A 14,976-nucleotide genomic window follows, 5' to 3' on the forward strand; every position below is an offset into this window, starting at 1 on the left:
GACCAGCCAGCCTGGAAGCAAGCTTCCTGCAGTCCTTGTGGCACTGGGAAATCCAGTTTGCGTGATATGAGGAGAGAGGCTCTTGAAACTTCTGAACTTTAAAAAGCCTGGAACATTCCATATTTGTATTCTACCTACGCTTTAGACCCAGTCTCATCCCACCACAGAGTGGGACTCTTCCCACACGACATCAATCTTTTCCTTCTCTGAGTTATTATAGTGCTAATAACCAATAACACAGACTTAGTTCTCAGCTCTCCTCCTATTGTTCTTTCTCTTTGAGTTATTTTTGACCTTTTGGATTGTAAATTCTAGAGCTTCTTGGTATTTCCCAGGTTCCTGGTATAACGGGAATGCAAAAACAGTTGGCTTTGGGGCTCCATGAGAACGCACAGATGACTGTTTGTTGGATTGGCTCTCCCAGGTCATCAGCGTGTTGTGATTTGAGAATGTTGAAAAACCTGGTGAACCAAAAATATCTTCCTCTCCCCAACTGACCTGCCTTCCTTTTATGTCACTTCCTGACAGCTTCTAGAGGAGTGTTTATTTTATTTTTATTTTTTTAAACATTCACCTTTTTCTATTAAATTTATTTATTTATTTTTGGCTACATTGGGTCTTCATTGCTGCGTGTGGACTTTCTCTAGTTGCGGTGAGCAGGGGCTACTCTTCCTTGTAGTGCGCGGCCTTCTCATTGCGGTGGCTTCTCTTGTTGCAGAGCAAGGGCTCTAGGTGCACGGGCTTCAGTAGTTGTGGCAGGTGGGCTCAGTAGCTGTGGCTCGCGGCCTCTAGATCGCAGGCTCAGTAGTTGTGGCACACGGGCTTAGTTGCTCTGTGGCATGTGGGATCTTCCCGGACCAGGGCTTGAAGCTGTGTCCCCTGCATTGGCAGGTGGATTCTTAACCACTGCACCACTAGGGAAGCCCAAGAAGTGTTTATTTTAGTTGGACAAAGTATTCTGTCACCTGGGAGGGGTAATATGTTAGTCAGCTACCACTCTAGCAAGAATTAGGTTCCTTAATTAATTGTTTTTAAGACAAAAATAGTAGAATCCTTAGAGACTGAGTCCTAGACCAGGAAGTTTTGGGTGTCAGAGGTGGGGGAGAGAGGCAAGGAGGGCTAAAGTCCTAAGGCCTTGAGTGGTGGGAGGTAAAGGCACTGACTGGGTCAGGGAGGGTCCTGGACATGAGTAAACACACACCAAAGACAAACTGATTTAATAGTTTCGCCTTCTGTAAGGCCGCCTGTATAACAGAGGTAGCTCATTCAGGAGACACTGTCTTATCCATTAGTTCTCTGAGGGCAGGGATGGCCAGTATACATCCCTCAGTCTGACCCACAGTACATGGGTGCGTGTTCTCTTGGGTGACAAGAATGGAGCCAGCTTTGCACCTGCTCTCCAGCTTTGTAAACATACTGGACTTGTGGTGGGCCTGGCTTCACTCAGTGAGGCCTCCCCATTGCCCCAGAAAGGGATCTTGAGATGCCTCCCTGCAGAGCTGGACTCGTACCCTTCTAGTGACTCTGAAGGACTCGTGGCAGAAACCACAAGCAGAATTAAAAAGCCAGAACAGCTCTACTAAGTGCTTTAAGGAACACATTTTTCTAAAAAAGTATAATTAGTAAAAATATACTAGTTTTCTGCAAAACAAGAGGGTGATCTCTAAGCCTCCTTCTTAGGCCTGGTGGTTACTCGTGGTTCCCATTGAATCACAGTTGCTCAAGACGGGGGAGGCCTTTGGAAGCTGTCTGGTGTCCTGTGCTCCCGGGGAATTGTCCACCTGGCTGGTGGGGCTCTCCCAGCCTGCTGACACCCCCATAGTTTCTGTAAATCTCTGCTTTGTCTTTCTCCTCGGGGACCCTATCCTGTTTTCCCAAAGCCTGGTGCCTTTGCACTGACTCCTCAAGAGAGGAGTCACATGAGATACTCTGTGCTTCATTTAATTTTAGGTGATTGTTGCTGCTGTCAGTGTATTGAAGTTCTGTAATGAATGCCTGTATTGTTCTCAGTCCCCAAGCCTTTTTCAAATGATCAGCACATTATAAAACACAATAATGACTCTAATTCCCCACCCCCCAATACACACACACACACACACAAAATGGCACTGCTAAGTCCTCCAGATATGAACGGTAGTGGAAAGAGTCTGGGATTTGGAGGCAGCCTAGCAAGGTCACAGGCACTAAATGGTCATTCATTTAGTGCCGGTGACCTTGGGCAAGTCGTTCATTCATTCATTCATTCATTCATTCAGAATAAGCATTTATTCAGAATCTCCTTGTGTCAGTCTGCTATATAATCTCTGCAAAATGTTAACAACACCCGCCCCACTATCTTCCAGGACTGTTTGGAGGAGCTAATGAAGTCATACTTATGAAGTGGTCAAGGTAAACGCTAAACAAGAGTACGTTGACGGTATTAATCAGCAAAAAGATAAAAACAAAATTGGGCCTCCCTGGTGGCGCAGTGGTTGAGAGTCCGCCTGCCGATGCAGGGGATACGGGTTCGTGCCCCGGTCTGGGAGGATCCCATATGCCGCGGAGCGGCTGGGCCCGTGAGCCATGGCCGCTGGGCCTGCGCATCCGGAGCCTGTGCTCCGCAACGGGAGAGGCCACAACAGTGAGAGGCCCGCATACCACAAAAAAAAAAAAAAAAAAAGATAAAAACAAAATTGGAGCGTGGGGGACAAGGGCCCAAACCACAACACCTGATATATCACTTGTGGGAGAAATACACCTATTCTCCTTGTCTGGTGGTACCTGCACTTTCGGAGCCCAGCCTTTCCTTAAGCTGGACCTGCTTTGCCTGGGATACCCTTCTCTACATTTCTGTCCTTGGAAGCCCTGCTCTTTCTCCAAAGCCCTGCTCAAAACTTCCTCTTCGACGAGGAATTAATTTCTCCCTCCCTCATGCCCCTCCTCTGCTTCTGCGATTTGTTTCTAGATGGAGCCCTGTTACTACACTGACCAATGGTCTTGAGGGAGGTGACGTGTTCTCCTCCAGGAATCCTGGCTCTGCCCTTTAGCTCATGTGACCCTGGTCAGGTGCACTGTCTTCTCTGGGCCTCTGTGTCCTCTTCTGTAAAACCTCTCTCCCCTTGCTGACTGTTGTGAGGATTAATGAAATACCACGTTTAGGGCCACAGTGTGCCTTGTGCTTCATGGGCAGGCCTCTGATGGATGTCTTCTGAACGAGACTGAATGGCATGCATACTTTGCTGGGTTCTCCTAAGACATGTAGAGGAGGTTCCACTTCACTGTGTGCAAGTGCAAATGAGGAATGCTAGGATCATCCCCACCCAGCATTTGCTTCCTGCACTGTCACCAGGTAAGAGGAATTCCTCTTCAGAGGCACTCCATTATGTTTCCATACCACTGTGCGAGGCAAGCATTAAAACTACTTGGCCTTTCAGAGGCTTGGGTGTGGGCAGCCTTGACCGCCAGCAAAGAGTTGGAAGTGGTCACAGGGAAAGGAGGTGAGGAGTCTGGAGAGAGATTTGGCCTAGGACTGGTCTTGCTTAATGTCACATGTTTATTTGAAACCAAATGTAACATATTTATTTAAAGTCAACGTTTAGGATCCTGTGTGGTTTCTTTTCTGACACCAATTCTCCAACAACTGGGTGTCCAACCATTCAGTTCGGGTGTGACGCTAACTGCCCAGAATTAGTGCAGATCCCACAGGTTCAGGGCTCAGTCCCATGAGACTGTCCCACCTCAGATGCCAGCCACAAGCAGGGGCTCTGGGCTACCCACACTTATATTCTGCACACTATAAATTCAGGGGTTCCCATGGCTCCTCCTTAAGTTTGATAACTTGCTAGAATGACTCACAGAACTCAGGAAAGCACTTTCCTTACTATTGCTGGTTTATTATAAAGGAAACAAGCCAGGAGCAGCCTGTGGAAGAGGAATGTGGGAGTGGGACTGCCAACCTGGCAGCTCTCTCAACTCCATCACGTAGGGGTTATTATCCAGGTTTTATTATGTAGGCATTGTTAATTAAATCATTAGCCATTGGTGATTGAACTCGATCTCCTTCCCGGAGGTGGGGGAGGGGCTGAAAGTTCCAACCCTTTCTCTCTTCAAAGGATAGTTCCTCTGAGAAGCTGCCCCCCTCCTGAAGCTACCCCCAGGGGCCCATCAAGGATCACTTCCTTTGCAAATCAACTATACTTCAATTAAAAAAAAAAAAAAAGAATCACCTCCTTAGCATAAACTCAGGTTTCTTGCGAATAACAAAAGGCACTCCTATCACCCAGGAAATTCCAAGCATTTTAAAGGAGCTCTGTGCCAGAGACCTGGGACAAAGACCAAATACATGTTTTTAATTATACACAGATCCCCTGATGTTGTTCTTACTTAAATACTGCAGTTTTGGGAGCTGCAGGGGAGAAGGTGGAGGACTGGAGATGTTCTCCTCAAAGCTGGTGTTGCTCAGAAGCTTTTACAAGTCCTTTCTTCCAGATCATTCTGTGTCTTTGGAATGCATCCTATCTGCCACCCACAGGGAAGGTCCCTAGGGCTGCAGGCCCTTCCCTTCTTTCCTAACACTTTCTTTCTCTCTTGCAGACGGCAGTTCTCGCTTCTCCCCTCCCTCCCCTCCCGGAGGTCCACATGTCCCCTGCTGTGCTCAGCCTGGGGTCAGTGCCCTCCTTCCTCTCCAAGTTGTTAGTGGGCCACAACAATATGCTTTCTGCTGGCCTTGACCGGAACATTCCCTAGAAGTCTGGTGAGAACTTCGGACCCTGCTTGCCCCATTAGTGCTTAAAAATGAAGCCCAGACTCCTTCCACTCACATTAAGCCCCCGACATGCCTGCTGGCCGTCTCCCGCTTCATCCCTCCGCTGTCCAGTCACAGGCAGCCAGGCCCTTGGATTGTTGTCCTTCAAACATCCCAGGGGCTTTTCCACCTCTTGTTCCTTTTCCCTGTTGACTTAAAAAAAAAAGCACAACATAGGGAGTGGCTGCAGTCTGATGGCTGCTAGATGGCAGGTATTCTTTTCCTTCCTGAGTTCCCTCAGGACTCACCAGCTCATCAGTTGGCAGTGGCTGTAATTGCTGATGACTGTGACATCCTTTGTTTACAGGAAAGATTCTATTTCCCCTCCCCCAAATGTCAGCTTCTCTGCACAGCTGTCCTTCAGTCGCAGACATTCATTTCCTTGCTCTGTCTGCCATTCCCTGTGCTGGACACCAAGGGAGCTGTGAGGGAGGACTGCCTAAGCTCTGCCCTTGAGGCACTAACTCTTCTTCCTTTTCAACAACTGTCTGTCAGGCCTCCTGCCCTCCTCACAGCCTCTCACCCACTTGGCACCTGGTGCCACTTCCTTGTTTTGACATCTTTTCAGTTTCCTGTGTCTCCCCAGCTAAGATGCTTAGATGGATTTCCTCCATCCACACCTGTGTACTGAGTGTGTCCACTACAGAGCAGGACAACATGACCCGGCTCCCTTGCTACTCTTTGGTGTGTCAGATGGATGAGAGAGAATATGCATGACAGGTGCAAAGGAGGGTAAATGTTATGAGGGGAACAAGCAGGTGTGGTGACGGGTGGTGGGTGCTAGTTTAGATGGGGTGTCAGAGGAACTCCTCACCCCTTCCACCCCAGAGGTCCCACAAAGCTCTTCTTTTATTTAAAAAGAGGTCAAAACTTACTTGTTGAAAAATTTAATACTGTCCTTTGCATTTATTTCCATTTTTTAATAGACTTACAGACTTTCCATATAGAAGGGGTGTCACCTGATTGGAAAGAGGAACATGGAGCCCAAGACAGAGGCGCCTCCACCATCCACCCCAGAGAGCTGTACGCGGGCTGCGGGTGGTGCCGCTCCCAGACAACCCCGGCCACCGCGTGACTCCACCTTCATGGCATCCTTCTGCCCTGTTTCATTCTGGTTCCGCGTGAACTTGTTGCTCTGGAAATATGAGTCCCTAGACACCGTACTTGACCAGTGTGAGTGTGTGCTTGTAGGAGGTGCTGGCCTGGAGTGTTGCCATCAGAACAACGGCCTTGTTGAGAGTGTTCTCTCTGGCCAAGAGTTGCGCTGAGACCTTTACGCGAGCTCATTTCACCCTCACCCCTCGCAAGAACCTGCAAAGTAGTATCAGGTTTCGCCGTGTTTGACAGGTGAGGACGCTGAGGCACAGCGAGGTTGCAGAAGTGCCCAAGGTCTCTCTGCTGAGGGAGGCAGAACCCGGTCCAAACCCAAATCTGTCAGGCTCCAGAGCTCTCGGTTCTGGAGACGATGTCACCTTCCACTACTTGGACTTCTCAGGCTGCTTCCGATGGCCTTCCATATGGAGGGCATAATTTAATTCTGTGGAATAATGCCGTGGGGCAGAACAGGTGATGCTAACTCTGGACATGGTGACTTGTCTGCAATTATGTGGCCACCAGGGTCAAGAGGTTCAACATCACCCCTCCCCCCCATTCCACTGTTCAACTGTCTTATAGCAGGTGCTGGGGGATTGTAGTGGATGCTGGTTTTGCGGGCGGGAAGGGGGAGGTAATGGTGGTTACACTGAGGGAGGGGTAGCCTAGAGCTGGGGTGAGGGCTCCATCCCTTGGATCCCCCGTTTTCCTTATCTAACGAGCGGTTCTAAAAACAGCATCCACCTTACAGGGGCAAATTTTGGAAGCAGCCTGCTCAGTCAGAGAGAACAGACTATAGTCAAAGCAAGGCCAGCCACATTGTGATGCTACTGCTCAGGCCACGGTTTCTAATAGGCACCTGCTGCAAGCCCAGCCCCAGTCCCAGTGGTGCATCAGGTGCAAGCAATGAAGCTGAAGGGTGATTCAGATGGGCTTGGCCTTGGCCTCCAGGGTTTATAAAAGAAATTGAGTGTAGAACCACTGATATGATCCAGTAGTAACACTACAGATAGGCCAAGGGGTGGACATGTTGGTAGGACAGTGTCTGTGAGCAGAGGAATCTTGAGAGAAACTTCCATAGAGGCAGCAGGATGGAGGGTGGGTGATGGTGTGATTTGGACTGGGCTGGTTTTATGCGGATGGGATTTCAGGGGCTGGGAGAGCTGAGTATGTAGTGCAAAGGAGATTCTAGGAGACAATTCCAAGGCAGAAGTAGGATCAACTGCCCAGCCCTTCCTGCTCCTACAGAAGGGGAAGAAGAAAGCAAGTGCCCTATTTAGCAATCTAAGTATGGCAGTAATAGGGATATTAGTAATTAGAGGATCAAACATCCCAGACTCCGAAAAAAAGCAGTCCATTCACTGTAGGGAATTGACTTGTTGGTATCAAACAGAAGGAGCCAAGGGCTTCCCTGGTGGCGCAGTGGTTGAGAGTCCGCCTGCTGCTGCAGGGGGCCCGGGTTCGTGCCCCGGTCCGGGAAGATCCCACATGCCGTGGAGCGGCTGGGCCCGTGAGCCATGGCCGCTGAGCCTGCGCGTCCGCAGCCTGTGCTCCGCAACGGGAGAGGCCACAACAGTGAGAGGCCCGCGTACCGCAAAAAAAAAAAAAAAAAAAAAAGAAGGAGCCAAGATGGTACCTCAGTAGTCAGGGGCCTACTTCAGCATCTCTACAGCGTTGATGAGATAAGACCATCGAGGGGCCATTTTAAAACTGAATGTATTTGTCCATATTCATTCATTCATTTCCAGACTGACAGCTGTGATTTTAGTAGTTAGTTCTTTTCTTTTCTCTTTTTCTCCTGAAAGAGACTGGGCTCTTGTCACTACCCCACAAACTCTCAAATTCCTTGAGGACTAAGGAAGCAGGGAAATAAATAAATAAATAAATAAGTGAAATAACATACAGAGACAAAATGTTTATCTGGCACACAGTATGTTCTCAGTGAATTTCAAGGAGGCAGTTGGTAGTGGTGGTTGAGAATGCAGGCTCCTGACACTTACTGATGTGTGACCTTGGGCAGGTCACTTTATCACTCTGTCTGGTTCCACTTTTGTCATCTGGGGCCAGGAATACCACCAAACCCATAGACTTGTGAGGATTCAATGAATGAATCCACTTAGATGCATAGTATACTGCCTTGCACATAATAGGCATTCAGAGAAGTTAGCTATTAATTGTAAAACTATTTTATCAATTTACTCATTTAGGGATGGAAAATTCCCATGCTTGTGAGCAGTTAGCATAAATGAGAGAATGGGGGAGCTGGGGGGCCTGATCTAAACGGGAGACTGATGTTAAGGGGAGCGTGGAGTGATTTTCAGAATCTCCTCTAGGGGAGTGTCACCCCAGGTCCCAGCATGGCTCCTGAAAGGTAAATGCCTTTTACATTTTCTCTTCAAGCCCTTATATATTCATTTATTTCTCAAAACCCTGCTTTTAGCGAGCGCAAAGCCTTGGCCAGATCTTGAGTTGTGAGGTTTGTTCTTTCTCCTTCTTAAGCCCACCTTACCCTTCTTCCGGGTAAGCGTCCAGCACGTTTCCTTCAGGATCTCAGACCTCAACGAAGGGCGTCGAAAACTCAGGGCTCGCTGGTGCAAATCAGGAGTGACCGCAGAGGTGGAATTTGGGGCGTCTGCATCGCGCGTAGGGGCGGAGCGGGATCTCCTTGGGGGACCCTGACCCACCAGCAGGTGGCGATCTGTCTGCGAGGCGTGCAAGGTTCATCCAGAAACTTGAACGGGATGTTGATGCCACTGCATGAGAGGAGCACAGCCAAATCTCGCCGAGCCGAGCTGTCGGCATCCGCGAAAAGGTGGGGAGAGAAGGGAGCGTACTCCCTTCTGGAGTGACACCACAAGCTTCATTCGGGAAGGCTTCAGGAGGGGTGAGTACTAAGCAGCGAACGGAAAATGGAGCGACGTCCTTTTCTTAGGGCATTGTCCGTGGCTTGTATTGACTGGCTTTCCGACCCTCTGGGAAATTTCTGGAAGGGAGCTGCCTGAGCAGATGAGGGGAGAGCGGGAAAGAAGCCCAGGAAGCCGGTGCGCCCACGCCGGGCGCTCTGCAGCTGTAGGAGCGCGGGTCAGCCCAGCCAGGTGGCGCTGTCTGGCTTTCTCTGGGCCTGCCGCTCGAGTCCCTAGAGGTCCCAGCCTCAGCGGCCTTTCTAGCCGACCGGCTCAAGCTCTGTGGTTCCGGGCGGAAGTGAGGCGCCGAGCGGAACGGCCTCTGGTGACATTTTCTCCGGGCGGCTCGGACGAGTGAAGGGACTTGGCGGTGGAGGGTGCGGAGGCGGCGAGATTCGCTTTGGCCCCGGTGGGGCTCTGACCGCGACCCCCTGTTCGCCGCCGGGGCTTGTGCCGAGGAAGAGAAGGCGGCGGTGGCCGTGACGTTCAGAGTCGCCGCGGCCCGGAGAGACCCGGCCCGGGGGGTCGGTGTGTGCCCCGACGGGGCGCGCGGAGCGGGCGAGGAGGTGCGGGGCCGCCGCGGAGCGCAGGTGAGGTGGGAAGGGGCGCAGGGCCGCGGCCTGGCTACCGGTCGAGCCGCGGGACCCGGGCTGCTTCCCGGGAAGGGTCGGGTTGAGTCGGAGGGGTGCGGGCCGCGGGCGAGGCTCTGCGGCGTCTGGGCGTCCGGGTCGTGACGGGCAGGGCTGTCGGACGCCGGGTGTTTGAGCCCGGGCGTGGCGGGAGGCGCGGCCCGGGTTGGGGCCAGCGAGAGGGGCGGAACAGCCCGACCCTTGGCTCGCTCGCTCGCTGGTAACCCTCGCGTTCTCCGGGCCCGACCGAGTTGGCGAGCCGAGCCCCCCTCCTCTTCCCCGTCCCGTTGGGTTCCTTTACCAGGCGGCGGAGAGGAGGCTGGAGGTGCCGCAGCCCGTGGGCCACGCCGGGGAGCGGCTTCGCCGCACTGGAGTTGTCTTCACGCAACTTTCTGGCGCCCCAGGTCGTTGGGGGAGCGGCGGCGGCGGCGGCTTTGCCAGTTGTGCTGGCCCCGCGAGCCGGGATCTGGCGCCGACACCTTCCCCGACTCTCGAGAGCCCGGGAGGCCGCCCCAGCACCGCGGCTGCCGAGGCCTAGGAGGAGGGAGGAAGGCTTTCTCCGGCGTGGCGCCGCCTGCGTTTCGGCAGTGCTTCCACTACCTTCGGCCTCCGGTCAATGGGAGGGATGTGTCAGTCTCCAAAATTGATCTCTTCTGGCGAGTTTGTCAACTTTATTTAGAAACCCGGCGAGGATGTAAACTGACGAGCCTCAGCTTAAAGATCATCGTCTCCTCTGACTCTTTTCAGAGAGAATTTTCCTCTTTTCCGCAGTAGTACTTCGTACTTTGTACTTTATTAATTGTAGCACCGATCTCAGTGTATTGTTGGGGCAGCAACCCTCGACAGAACCTCACGTCATTCATTCTCCCTTTTAAATCGTCCTCTCCGCTGTCACAGAATAGATGCTCACAGGTTGAAGGCATGAACGTCTGTACTTGTTCCAGTTTGAACCGCTTGAACAGTTTGTGCTGGATGTGCTTTTCGTTTCTCGCCTGAGCTTCTGCTTTCTGAATCCTTCCACCCAGTAGGATGAAAAACCCACTGATGATGCTTTGTCAAGGTTGGACCTTTTAATTACAAATACATCTGGCAGTTTTGCTTAGGCTGTTACTGTGTAGTGTCGTTGGGCACAAGTTAACAGTTTGAATTACTCCTTTTCTTCTCCTGGGATAGTTTAAGGATGGAGGCTATTAACTTTATAATGCGGTTTTGCTGATCCTGGCAATCAAGATTCCTTCAGTAAGAGCATTGCTTTTTGATTTAACAGGCATTTTTTAGAGGCCTACCATTATTACCTGATGTCCTGAGGAGTCACAATGCTGATCTTTTTTAGTAGGAAGTGTAATATTTTGGCCAAATAATCTGGCTAATAAAATGCCTAATTGAGTGCTTTATGCACAGTAGGTGCTGAATAAATAAAATTATGAATTAAATTTGAAATCAGGAAACTAAGATGGTATTTACTGTGATGCTACTGTATGCTACTTTATGAAGAACCTTAATGAAATTTCATGCAGTTCCATAAAATGAGAAATAAAAATATTTTTAGACATTTCTAAATCAGATTCCTTCAGAGTGCTTTTCAGTAATCTTAAAACTTCAAACCATATCTTTTTCATAATGTTAACAAAGTTTCCAAATAGGTGATAAAATATGAAAGGAAGGGAGAAACTTCAAGGTAATTATACTTGAGGTATCAGCTAAATATGATTTTCTAATGGAAAATTTTCTCTTTCTGACATCATTTTGTGAAAAATGAGATGGACTAAACTGGAAACTTCCCCTATTGTTAGCTTCATATTAAGTTCACGGTGTAGTTGTTACATTACTCACTGATTCAGTTTATATTACTCTTAATCGCATTTATGAAAGTGTCATAAATGCTCTTTGTTTTATAGTCTTCATGATTAAAGATAGGTTTAGCTTTAGATTCTAATTTAATGCAGTTCTGAGAGAACTGAGTGCTCAGTGTTTGCCCTTCAAAGATTTCTGTTTCATATATGACATTGGTACCTTAAGTGTCCTTAGTGTATGACTAGTAATTTCTGGGAGGTGGTGTAGTTACTCATTCAAGGGATTGTTTTGCCGGGATCTTCAGTCTTATGGTTTTATTTTAATGTGTGCATGAATAGAGCTGATATATGGGCAATTAGAATGTTTTTGTTTTTTCTTTTTAAAGCTTGGAACTGGTGTGTGTGTGTGTGTCTGTGTGTGTGTGTACACACACAGACAGTAGAGACCGAGACCGTATGTTTATAACTTCGGTAAATCATCTTAATTTTCCTCCAGGTAACTAGCAACATGAAAACAGTGTATATTCATGTTTACTGAATTGACAATACTTAAGAAAATCTGTAAAAGGTGAAAAATGTTGTACTATTAATGTGTTTTCTTTTGAACCACACTGATTTCGGTATTCTGTATTATTTTAGAAAAGAGTTTCTTGTGTAACTGAGAAGTAAAAATGAAATAGACGTTGATAACTGAGTAAATTGATAACTGAGTAAAAAGCTATGAGACTACAGAAGAGGGGAAGAGCTATTGAGAAAACAGAACAAAACATTCAGGTGGAACTTCTTTATTCTCACAACACTAATTTATTGATTGCTTACTGTGTGCCAGTAGTGCTCTAGTTGCTGGTGCTCTAGTGGTGAATATGACTGTCAGGTCTTGATGCTGAAGAAACTTACACTTTTTAAAAAATTTTAAGTTTACATTACTGTTTACGCTTTGTGTTGGACATTCTGTAGGTTTGGATAAATGTGTAATGACATGTATCCATCATTATGGTATCACACAGAGTATTTTCACTGCCCTAAAAATGCTCTGCCTGTCCTTCGCTCCTCCACCCCACCCTACCCCAAGCAGCCCCTGGCAACCACTGATCTTTTCATTGTTGCCACTGTTTTTTGCCTTTTGCGTGACGTCATATAGTTGGAATCATACAGTATGTAGCCTTTTCAGATTGGCTTCTTTCACTTAGTAATGGATATCTAAGCTTCTTCTGTGTTTTTTCATGGCATGGTAGATCATTTCTTTATAGTGTCGAATAATATTCCATTGTCTGGATCTACCACTGTTTATTTATTTATTCACCTCCTGAAGGATATCTTGGTTGAAGAAACTTACACATTTAAACCTGGAGTTTGAGATGGATTTCCACATGGGCATTCCAGGCTAGGGAACAGCCTAAGCAAAGTTGTGAGTATCAGTGATCTTGGATGGTGTGGCCAGTGCCTTGAGTTTACAGAGGAATAGATGTAAACTCTGTGGGGTAGAGGAAGGTAGGGCCAGGTTTATAAAAGTACCTTAGTCTGCTAGTGAGTTATTAATTTTTTTCTTTAAGGGGAGTATGAAGGATGAGGTAGACATTCTTTGAAAGATTTTCCTTTATCCTTGAGTTCACTGAGTAGAAGTTTTGTTGGTATTATTTCTTTTATTATGGGTTGATTCTTGACAGCCAGGCTAAAGTAATTTGATAGTTATTTTTCTTTAGTTGTCAAATTCCAGTCTTAAGTTTAAATTTGATTGGTGTCGTGAAACTTTTCTCAATCCTCTTTTAGCCTTTATCTTTATTTATTTTTCTTTAAATATTTATTTATTTAGGCTGCTCTGGGTCTTAGTTGCGGCATGCAGACTTCTTAGTTGCAGCATGTGAACTCTTAGTTGCGACATGGATCTAGTTCCTCGACCAGGGGTCGAACCTGCTGGGTCCCCTGCATTGGGAGCTCGGAGTCTTACCCATTGAACCATCAGGGAAGTCCCAGCCTTTATCTTTAATTGAAACTACTTACCTTACTCTTTCAGAACTAATGATTGAACTTAGGGAAGTAAATGTTTTCTGCTTCTGTGTGGACACCTTCTCTTAGCAGAAGTGGGACTAATGTTCAGTCAGTTTTCACACACAGCCTACTGGTCCTTGTGATGAAAGGAAGGAGCAGGGCGAAACTAAAATTATCTTGCTTGTTTTACTCTCTTATATTCCTAAACTGCTAGGAGAGAAAATGTGTATTATATATATTGTACATATTTATCATAACATATTAGTAGAAGCCAATAATAGTAACTGTGATTTAAAAATACTGTAAAGTGACCAGTATGACTCAGGTTTGTTGGTTGTCTTATTTAAAATTTGTGGCGTTAATTTACAGTGAGTGTTTTTTATTGAAGTATAGTTGACTTACAATGTTGTGTTACTGTCTGCTGTACAGCAAAGTGATTCAGCTGTACATATATATACATTCTTTTTTACGTTCTTTTCCACTGTGGCTTATCACAGGTTATTGAATGTAGTTCCCTGTGCTATACAGCAGGACCCCGTTGTCCATCCGTTCCACATAATACTAGAGGGCATCTGATAACCCCAGTCTCACTCCATCCCCTCCTCCCACCTTGCCCTGGCAACCACAAGTCTGTTTTTTATGTTACAGTGTTTGTTTTAAGTTTTGTTTCTATTCCCTTTTATGTCTTTCTTCCAAGTAGATACCTCATACGTCTTTGCTCAGATTCTGTCACTTAAAATAGCCAATAGCTGGTGTAAGTCCTAAGTTACTAATTTGACTTTATTTAATTTAAAAACTACCTGGATGAGTATTTTCTAGTTAAGATTAATCAAAAGTAATAATTTATCCGAAGAACTTAATTTGTATGTGGGGGCAGTTATACCTGGTTAAATTAAAAACCCATTTAGTGAGCACTCAGGTGCCCAGGTGGAGATGGGTACAAAGATAAAAGAAATTTCTGCTCAAGGAATTCAAATCTAGGGAACCAGATGATTTCTAAGTTTCTTTCCGGCTCTGAAGTGTGGAGAAGAAAAGTAGGCTGTAGGACAAAAAGTACTGTACAAAATAACTAGAGTAGGGAGTTAGCTTTTTTCTTTATAAAATAATTTAAAATTAGGTATTGGAAAATAGCATTTTTTTTCTTAAATGGGTCTCTAAGATTAAAAGAAAATGATTGGAGACTTGAATGTTCATTTTTGTACTGCCTGTTCATGTACAAAATAACTTTTTCCTATGCCTGGAATGCAAGTCCATGTGTTAGTAAATTAGTTCTGATTGTTGTCCAAAGAGCAACAAAATTAAATGTTAGAACTTATTATAGCAGCCATTCCCAAGAATGTGGATAAACTAGGATTGTGTTTAGGTAATCTAGAAATTCAAGTTTTCATTAGCATGGTTAACATTAGGGAAACCAAATACTGATGCAAGGGATCAGTAGAAGTTATTTTTTTTTTTTTTTTTTTTTTTTTTGCGGTACACGGGCCTCTCACTGTTGTGGCCTCTCCCGTTGCAGAGCACAGGCTCCGGACACGCAGGCTCAGCGGCCATGGCTCACGGGCCCAGCCACTCCGTGGCATGTGGGATCTTCCCAGACCGGGGCACGAACCCATTTCCCCTGCATCGGCAGGCGGACTCTCAACCACTGCGCCACCAGGGAAGCCCAGTAGAAGTTATTTTTTACTGAGTTGTCTGGCTTAAAAAAGAATAACTTCTGTGATGTTCAGAGTCAGCATTTTGTTAGGCGCCTTATAATTAGAGAAAGGTATTGTTGGGGATAGGGAAGTTGG

At 47.0% G+C, this 14,976-nt stretch overlaps 1 protein-coding gene across 4 annotated transcripts in view; it reads left to right on the forward strand.

Annotated features, from left to right (window-relative positions):
- The first annotated feature begins 8,612 nt into the window (after window positions 1-8,612).
- Window positions 8,613-14,976, forward strand: part of ARK2N (arkadia (RNF111) N-terminal like PKA signaling regulator 2N) — a 78,537-nt gene continuing 72,173 nt past the window's right edge. For 3 of the 4 annotated variants that reach the window (XM_060118772.1, XM_060118776.1, XM_060118775.1), the window contains exon 1: window positions 9,085-9,368. The gene's annotated coding sequence lies outside the window, so the exon portion shown is untranslated. Of the gene's footprint in view, window positions 8,760-9,084; window positions 9,369-14,976 lie in introns of those variants that run through there. The other variant, XM_060118774.1, reaches the window with a different exon arrangement.

The sequence above is a fragment of the Mesoplodon densirostris genome, chromosome 15, assembly GCF_025265405.1.
Source record: "Mesoplodon densirostris isolate mMesDen1 chromosome 15, mMesDen1 primary haplotype, whole genome shotgun sequence".
NCBI classification, from domain to species: domain Eukaryota; kingdom Metazoa; phylum Chordata; class Mammalia; order Artiodactyla; family Ziphiidae; genus Mesoplodon; species Mesoplodon densirostris.